Raw genomic sequence first — 254 nt, 5'->3', positions numbered from 1 at the left:
ACCAAACTATTGGGTCATGAGGTGTGTTACCAAACTATTGGGTCATGAGGTGTGTTTTAGATCATTATATTAAACTAATAACAAACATACAAGTGAGTCGAATACTATATTTTTACTCAAAATTTTATGATAGTGCATATATAAATCATTTCAATTATATATTGTTTAACATTATTTTTTGCAACTAATAAGAAACTTCTAACTCATATTTGTTAATAACACAAACCAATATAAAAATGATTACTGTTTTCATT

Source organism: Cicer arietinum, chromosome 7 (assembly GCF_000331145.2).
Source record: "Cicer arietinum cultivar CDC Frontier isolate Library 1 chromosome 7, Cicar.CDCFrontier_v2.0, whole genome shotgun sequence".
Lineage (NCBI taxonomy): Eukaryota > Viridiplantae > Streptophyta > Magnoliopsida > Fabales > Fabaceae > Cicer > Cicer arietinum.
The sequence above is the reverse complement of the archived record's forward strand: the minus strand, read 5'-3'. Positions refer to the sequence as shown.